Raw genomic sequence first — 9423 nt, forward strand, 5'->3', positions numbered from 1 at the left:
TTTTTCCCAAATAATATATGAATTAATATTTGATGCATCAATATTGTATAATTTTATTTATATCAATAAATTTTCGCTTAGGGTTTTCTTTTATTTACCTTAAAAGTCATTGGTTAATTTTTTTTTCATCTATTGTCGATAGGCGATGACACCGATCTTAATGTTGGTTGTCACCATCTTGATATTGGTTGTCACCATCGATATTTTTTTGTTTTCCCTTTATTTTCTTATAGTATATATTTATTTTTTCTTTATTTTTTTTAGTTTTTAATAACTTTGTCTTTATGACATATTTTTATATTTTTTTTGACATGTTTTCAGTTGTTTGATCATTGTTTTTGTTTATCATTTTTCAAGGTTGGATTTGACATTCGCCGCGACTGATCAATATGATAACATCGGATAAAAATGACACTTGTATGTTATCATGTTGATCTTTCTTGGTTTGAAGCCTTGAATTGAATTTGGATATACAATTTATGTTCATAGATTGTTTTCTCACGTCGCTTGACTCTGATTTGTGGTTTGTCGGTTATCTTTCAGTACTTTCATCTCCTTTTGTGGTTCGTTTACCAATGTGGTCATATCTATTCGTATTTATCTTTTGTTTAAGTTTCTTTTATTAGACTTTTAGTCATTTTCTTGTATGGTCTTTGTGTGATTTTAAATGGCTAGTTTTTTTTGTGATTATAGAAAAATATCTTAATTATGTGTTTAATTTATAATTATGATTGTTAACATTTATTTTAATTCTAGATATTCTCTCTTTTTAATAAAACTAATGGATTATAGAAAAAATATTTTAAAAACTAAAATTTAACATTTAGTGTACATATTTTATTTGTAAAAGTAAATAAATAAAAGATAGGTTGGTTAAGAAATATTTGTAGATAATCATTATCGTCCAAGATTTTTGGCCGAGCTTTTATATATATTTTTATTTTATTTTCTTTAATTTAATTTTTTTATTATTAATGTTAATATTTATACATATTAGATGAGGGTGATTAATATATGTTATATTACGTATACATATTATTATATGTGTGAGTATCTATATATGTTACATATTATATGGTGTGTGAATATATATTATATGATATAAATAGTTGGCATTAAATATATACATATTATTATATGAGTATGCATTTTATGCATGTATATGTATACATGTGTCTCTCTGTATGTTATGTGTGTATGTGTGTTTAAGCATTATACACATATAGATATATAAGTATTATATAAAGATACAAATATATGATATAAATAATTAATATTAAATATATTAATTAAGTAAATAATTAAAGTTTTTGTTAATTTTATTTATATGTTCATTACAAGTCCAAACCAAATATTAAACAACCCAAACAAATGGCCGCATAACGAACGCCCTACAGTTAAAGATACAAGTTGGAGCCCACTCAAAGTAGCCCAAGAGATAGTGGCTCGTGTGCAAGACCCAAACTGCTAGGGTTTTGGGGTGAAAGCCGTTGAATCCCAAAACAGATCCAACTGTCCAAAACCCAAGCAGCTAGAGTTTCCCATCTTTCCCTTTAAGCGCTGCATAACATGCAATATGGACCCATCCAACGGTCCAAATCAAGAGCACTTTAGGATTTTTCATAACCCTAGGTGGAGACACCCATTTTTGTTCGAGTCTTTTCTATTTATTTTATTTATTTATTTATTTATTATTATTATTATTATTATTATTATTTAATATATATTTACATTTTGCAGGCCAATTCTCGAAGCCCAATTACAACTCAAGCCCAACAAACCCAGCATCTCCAAAATAGATTACAACCCAATAATTAGCTTGGCCCAAAGACCAGAAGCCCACTGGTAACCCGAATCGACCCAAACCCAGACCCGGATCAGACCCGACCCGAGCACATGTGATAACCCAACTAGAGTTTTCTCTCATGCTCCATTCGCGCCGCCTTCAACCCTCTAGCTTCCCACTACCGAGCCATCGAGTCGTCACCAACATCAGCTCTGACGACGCCAATTTTTCCCACATGCGCCAGAGTGATCAGTCCATCAAACAACAACCCCATCAGTCCTAAATCAAACCAAATCAGAACAACAGTAAACCTAATCTGAAAACCCATTTTAAAAAAGTCCTAAATCCCTAAATATCCAGCTTTTGGTACTAACCCGAGCCTATGAACATCATTCCTACCGAATAGAGATGATGATTCTCATCCAAGCACCATAAAAAACATACATGCAATGACAAAGGAGGAAAAAAGAAAGAAAATGAGGGAAACTGAGAGTTTTTTTTAGAGTCAAACCCTCAGTATCATTCGAACCAAACAACAAGAGAGGACTAAAAAAAGAAATCGGAGAGGAGAGAAATCTTATCGAGGAGGTGGGTTCATCGGATGCCGTGGAAGCACGACGGTCGTCGTGTTTTCAGTTTCTTTAGAAAGGTAAGTAGTTGGATCTAGGGGATTTGGGCCATTTTTAGGTTAAGTTGGCTTGGGATCTAGGTTAAGTTGGCTTGGGATCTAGGTTGAGGGTGATGAAAGGAGGGTTTTAGGGTATTCGGGGTCTCACCGGCAACCGTGCGCCACTGTGAGCGTCGTCGGCGGTGGCTGTCTCATCTTCCCCGACGAGATGAAAACCAGAGAGTTTAAGAACTCTCCCTCCCTCTGTTTTTGAGAAAGTGACCAAATGAGGGGGGTAATGGAAAGCAAAGCCCATTTTGGGTTTATATAGTTCACAACCATTAAATGAAGTTCTAATTTCTTTGATTTCGAGCCTTTATTTTTCATTACTTATGTTTTAGTCCTGTTATTACCTGCTATGCTATTCTGGTTATTATTTGATTTTGGTCATAATATTTGCTATTATTTCATTTTTCCCTGTGTTATATTTGGTTTAATTATGATTCGACCTTCATGTTTGTGATTCATGGCATTTTAGTCCTAAGTTTCATTATTGGGTTATTTTTATTCCTAGTGTCTGAATTTGTTTAAAATGTAGATTAGGGCTCTGGTATGTTCATATTTTCTGATTAGGTCCTTTAAATTTCTATTTTTCAGTTTGAACCCTTCAAATGTATGTATTTTCTATTTTAGCCACTTTAGTTTCTGTTTTATTTATTTTAGTCCTTAGCTTTCTGTTTTTACTATTTATATCCTTTAAGTTTTTGTTTTACTGTTTTAGCTATGTAAATTTATGCTTTTTCCATTTTAGTCCTCTAGGTTTTTATTTTTATTATTTTAGTCCCTAAGTTTTTATTTTTTCCATTTTAGTCCCTTTAGTTTCTTTTTTTTATTATTTTAGTCCTTCAAATTTATGTTATTTTATTTTAGTCTTGTAAATATTTGTATTTTAATGATTTCATTTTAGTTTGTAATGTTTATTTATTTTTATGCTAGTTATTTATGTATGAATGTATTTTACTTATTTTTATGGTTATGTGTATTATGTAAATAATATTTTCAATTCTATTTAATAAGATCGTGTTATTTTGTATTTTAATTACATTTATTTCCATTGTATTTTATTCGTGGTTGAAATAGTCGAATCGTTTCAAGGACACGTATTCGTAAAATGAGCGTGGAAAGTACCACTTAGTCGAAGTGGTGCGATCTTGTACAACATTTTAACGACATAGTAACTTGAAATAAATCAAGTTTATGTTACTAATTAATTTATTTTAATGATGCAATGTGTGTTATTTTAATTCACAATTTATTTCATTGTATGCAAAATGCAAATAATCAATTTTCATTTGTATTTAATTCATATTTATTAATGAGGGAATATTCTTTTATTGATAAGAAATAGTTCAAGTTAGCTTTTCCGATAGAAGATTGCTAATTTCGAGATTTCTTTTCGATGTTAAAGAATTTTATCTAATTAATTAATTCGAAGCAAATTAATTAACTTTAATAAATGGATCGCATTTTAACTTTATATTCATTTCATCATTTCCACCATGTACGACAACGTGTAAGAGATACAGTACCAATTTTGGGCGCTATGGGGTGTTAATCCTTCCCCACGCGTAATCGACTCCCGAACTCGTTTTAAATGAATCTTTGTAAACGCATACCATTTTTGTCTTAAAAAATGATTTTTCTTAAAAAAAATTTTAAAATACATTTTTAAGTATTTGGCCTACCTAACCCAAAGGTCGATGGCGACTCTTTTTCAATTTAATTCAAATCAATCCAAAATTCCGAATTTTCCAAATTAAAGTCATAACTATTTTTTAAAATAATATTTAATTGTTCTATCTAAAAATGGTTATGACAACTTGGCGACTCTGCTAGGGACTTTTTAGAGAGTCAAGCTGTAGGTCACTTGCACATTGTCGTTATGGTCGAAATTATGAGTTCGAGTCTTTAGTTAATTTATGATCCGTTTATTGAAGTTTTTGATTGCTTCATTTTTTAACTGGCATACTAACATTTGAATTTTTGCTTTCAGATCGATCCAAGTTTTTGTTGAGTTTTATCTCTTTTTCGTTTTTGAGTCAAAGGTAGGTACGTTCCTTCTCACACACATCACGAACATTTGCATAACATAAGCTCTAAACACGAGCTTCGATCCAAATTAGTCGGGGTGAATGCTTTACTCTCGTAAGAATTTATTCTTCGTATGAGTTTTAGCAAATAACCCATGGGATACATACCTTATACCTTCGTAGGAATTTATTCCTCGTATGGGTATAAGGCAGTGAATCCCCTTGAATTGAACTCATTCCGTTCGAAACCTGTAACGGGTAAGGATCGAGGGTTTGACATCCCAAGGGGGCACTGACATCAAGGAAAATTCGAGTTCCTTTTTCCTGTTAGAGCCAAAGCCATGCATATAGTGAACCGTAGAGCGATCACCCTAGGTATAGATATATTGAACCTCTATCCGTCAGTAGGTACCCAAAATAGGTGTACACAAAGGAGGAGCGTTTCTGAACCTTTCCTTTTGTTTAAAATTCTGTTAAATAAATGCACGCGAACTAGATACCATGCGGTTAGGATCATTTCCTTGAAAATAATCATTTTGGGTAGATAGCATGTCCGGGTAGGAATGTTATTTATTTAAAGCATGTTCGGGTAAATATCATTATGGGGTAGGTGTTATATTCATCTTTGAATAACATTGTTACCTGCTTTGATCGTCTTACATGTATTAACTAATTTATTTTCCTTTGTTTGTGTATACCAACTTATTTCTTTTCTTTTGTTTATATCATTTTTCATCATTTGTGCATTGCATTGCATCATCATAATGCAAAAGTGTTGACCCGTAAGGGGATATTTGAGAGAAAATTTTCACAAGAAGAGGTGAAAATTTTTAATCAAGCAATCGTGTTTACAATGCACCGAGGGTTAAAAGAAGCTAAAAATACAAGAATGAGGTTTGCTCGAAGATCGTGCATTATTTGGGACTAAAATGATGATCTACTAATTTGAGGAGTAATCCAACAGTGGAGTTTTATCTACAATCATGTCATTGCTAGTCATCAAAGAGTAGCACAATGGCTTCAGCACCGTCGAGGCATTAATGATTTAGTTTATAGAGCATTGAGGGGAATCAGCTCCAAATACAAAGATCCTAGACGAAGTAGTGAGCTCGAAGATTGTGCAACATTTAAGACTAAAGTCCGAGGATTAATCCAGCAGTAGATTCTTATCTACGATCATTCCAACGTTATTCATCAAAGAGTGATGCACTGACTTCAGCATCGCCGGGGCATTAATAGAGTTAGTTTACAAAATGCTTGAGGGGCATCATTTTCAAGGACGAAGATCCAAGATGAAGAAGCGGCCTATTTTAGATTCAACATCTAAGCAAGGGCATGTCTGTGAAGTGGAATGTCTTGTAATGTGAAAGCTTTTATCTCTGGTGAAAATTGTTTTACAATATTCATCGTTGAGATCAATATTTTTGCATTTGCATCTGCATCTTTGCATTTTGCACCTGCATTTTATTTTCACATACATCATTTATAAAAACAATAGAGGATTCGATGAAGTGGTCCTAACCACGAGACACCATATTGAGAATAAAAGAAAGAAGAAGCTGAAATCAGTAGGATGAGAGCTTGTTCAGCTAGTTGTAAGACTGAGCCTTCCAAGATGATCTGAGAAAGAGTCCCCATATCCTGAGGGCTATGATGTTGATCCAATATGCAAACACCACCTAAGAAGCTCTGGATATTCTTATGAAAACTGCAAGGCATTGAAGATCAAAATCCAGAATATGATTCATTCAGGGGCATCCTAATGCTAAGCAAGATAAGTCATTGTATATACCATTTGCATCTAGAGAGATTATTTTGTTTGACTCATTTTTTATCTGTCTTTAATATTTTCTTAATTTTTTTAATCTTAATGATTGAACTTATGCTACCTTCTAAGGTTGAGTATTTGAATAAGTTTTAATCATTAGATCTTCGAATATCAAATGAATTACAGATTCTTTTAATTTTTCAAGAATTATAGATTTTTGATATATGACAAGATTAGACCTATTTTATTTGGTCTAAACCAAAATAAAATCTCTCGCTTTTTACCCAAAATCATTCATGGTCACTACCAAAGAACCAAATTTTGACATTTCTTCTCTTTGAGACCTTGAAACATTCTTTTTTACCATGAAATATTGCCCTTATCTTTTTGATACACATAAATTCATACCCATATCATATCTTTGAGCCAATAAAGTCACCATCATTTTTTGTTTCTACCAATAGGACCTACAAACATTGAGTACAAGATGTTCGCTTGAATATGATCCTTCCTAAAAGAATACAACATGGGGCATCTCGCATCATTTTTCTAAAGATGAGCTTGTACAATTGAGACATACTGAGAGCAAGAAGCAGAAAAAGAGAATTAATTCAAAATAATCCTATCATGCATTAATTACATTTTTTCATGTGAATAAAAATTATTCCTGAGTATTTATCCCCATAGGGATACCTCTTCTGTAAATACTTCTATATATGAAATGATGAACGTCATTCTTTCATTTATCCCTTCACAAATGGAGAAAATATATCCCTTGTGTCCCCTTTGAGCCTAAATCATGTTTTCTTCTGATTCAAACCTAGCCAAGGATCACCCTCCACACTGGGGGGCAAGTTGGAGAAAATTTGCTCGCATGAGTGAATACATTGATTCAGATGAGATACCAAAAGGTGAACCAAATACAGAGTGCAAAGATCATATCAAAGCGAAGAGAACAGAAAAACAAAGAAAAAGAAAAAAGAAAAAAAAGAAAAGAAAAGCAAAAACAAAGAAAAGAGCAAAGAACAAAAAAATGACAAAGAGCACAGACAATGAGTCCCGCGACTCAAATGACGCATCAAGCTTCAAACTTTGATATTGATCAACCACAATCACTCCAGAATCACTTCACTCGAAGATCATTGAACATCAAGATAAAATAAAGATCTCATACGAGCAGATTCAAATTGAGCAAGACAAGATTGAAGGCATCAGAACGAATTGATCCTTGGTTTAACTACCCTTAAACACTTGTTTGAGCCTATTTATCCATTTCATTCAAAACCGTGAACCATGGCCTACATTACGTTCCTTAAAAGTCCATTATAATCATACATGGATTTCTAAACAGAAAAGACTATCTTCAGATTTCATCCCGTCCATCATGATTAATCTTTTATTTAAACAAATGTTTTCTAAAATCTTTAATGCATGATAGAGAAAAATAACAAAGGGGGGTTCAAGACATAAATTCTGAGTAACGTCTTGAAACCAAAGGAGGATTTGAGTCGAAAACCTAAAAAGGCGGCTCAAATATGAAGACTAGTGCATAGGAGGCGATCGCACAAGTCCCTTGATAAGGCATCGCACAACTTGAATAAGATCATGAGAGCTGGGAGTCGAAGAATACTTCCAATAAATGAGTACAGAAGCTACTCCATCCGATCAGAGAACAACAAATAAATGACAACACCATACGTTTAACCAAACACAACTACCTGAGACTTTTTTATCCTTTTCTTACTTAACCATTTCAAAAATAGTAATAATTTTGACACTTGTCAAATAACTATAATTTATTGAAGGATTAACAGAGTAATTAATTCTTTGATATCCAATGAACTCTTGTTTTATGATTTGTCAATTGTGAAACCTTGAAAGGAGCAATATTTTCAAAACTTTTGATTAAACATTTTTCATTTTGTGGTAACATCTCGAACAAAGAGTGATCTACAGGAAAACATTCAAAAACCTAGATTGTGATTCTTTTAGACTCACGGGTGACAAGATATCCTACCATATTTTAAATTTTAATAAATATAAATATTATGTGTGTCATTTTTCTTTATTATTGGCCATATTATACTTGTCATTTCATCCATTCTATACATATAATTTATTATTGTTGCATTCAATCATGCATTTGTTTTCTCGTTTTCTAAAATAATTAAATGCAATGTTGTCTTGTGTTGTGAGTTAATGGAATTGCATCCAACATGACTGAATTTCAATTTTCGTTAATTTACATAGTAAGGGGACATCCTTTTAAATGAAACCAAGTGAATTAAATCCTTTTAGTTGAGTCAAATATTTTAAAAAGAGATTCACTCATTTTTTTTAAAATTCCAAGAAATAAAAGGATCATAATTTAAATTTTGAATTCAAAATTTTAAAATTCTATTATTTTAGACACATATAATCGAGGGTACCAACTTTGGGTGTTGTAAAGGTGCTTACTCTTCCTACGCGTAATTGATTCTCAAATCCTTAAAAATGAATTTCTAGTTAATGCAAACTACTTTCATCTTTTAAATTGATTTTTTCTTGAAAATTATTTTAAAAGATGTTTTTAAGTATTTGATCTACCTAAACCAAAGGTCTATGGTTACTTCAAACTTATTTTCAAAATAAAACCTGAACTTTTCCAAATATAGTCGAGTGGCGTTCCTGAGCTTAAAGATCGTTTCGGTAGTTTGGCAACTTCGCTGGGGACACACTAGAGATTCATGCCCTAATCGATTATATGTTGTCCGAGTGGTTGAAATTTTATAAATTTGAACATCTATTTTTGTTACGACCCTTTTAATTTCGATTCTCATAATCATGCATCATTTTTTTACTCTTGTAAATATTTGTACTTATGTCGGATTTCATTGTTTTCAGATTTGTTAAGTCTTTTTGGAAATTAAATTAGTCCTTATTTTTTGATTTTTGGGTAAAGGTTTGTGAGTTATTCCTCACACACATCACATGCATTTTTACGTCATAAGCTCTATATCCGAGCTCTGTCCCACTAAATAGGGGTTAGTCGCTATTGCCTCCGTGAGTTTCCCTCTATATAGGCTAGTGAATCACTCCAGGAGTACATGCCCTTGTGATCCTCATGAGCATCCCTTTATTTAGACATGAGGAATGTATTCCCTCGAATTGAACTCTATTTTTTTAAGCCTAT

The sequence above is a fragment of the Hibiscus syriacus genome, unplaced genomic scaffold (assembly GCF_006381635.1).
Source record: "Hibiscus syriacus cultivar Baekdansim isolate YM2019G1 unplaced genomic scaffold, ASM638163v2 tig00016106_pilon, whole genome shotgun sequence".
Lineage (NCBI taxonomy): Eukaryota > Viridiplantae > Streptophyta > Magnoliopsida > Malvales > Malvaceae > Hibiscus > Hibiscus syriacus.